The following is a 239-nucleotide window of genomic DNA, read 5'->3' as shown; positions in this document are numbered from 1 at the left end:
CTGTGAGTTGCCTTGGCCCCTGGTGCTCTCTGTACCCTGTGAAACAGATTCCATACTATTTGAACAAGAGCCTTGTGCCTTTCAGATTAGCTTCAGAGAAGAGACTCATGGGGTGGGGAGAGCTAGCATGGGAGTTACATCTCTACTCTGAGAGGCAAAGACAGGACGGGGTTGGGGGGTGCTGTGTAAAGGGGGAAATGGGGTACACAAGGATGCCTCCAGCAATCTCTGACAGGGCC

Source organism: Erinaceus europaeus, chromosome 3 (genome assembly GCF_950295315.1).
Source record: "Erinaceus europaeus chromosome 3, mEriEur2.1, whole genome shotgun sequence".
NCBI classification, from domain to species: Eukaryota; Metazoa; Chordata; class Mammalia; order Eulipotyphla; family Erinaceidae; genus Erinaceus; species Erinaceus europaeus.
The sequence above is the reverse complement of the archived record's forward strand: the minus strand, read 5'-3'. Positions refer to the sequence as shown.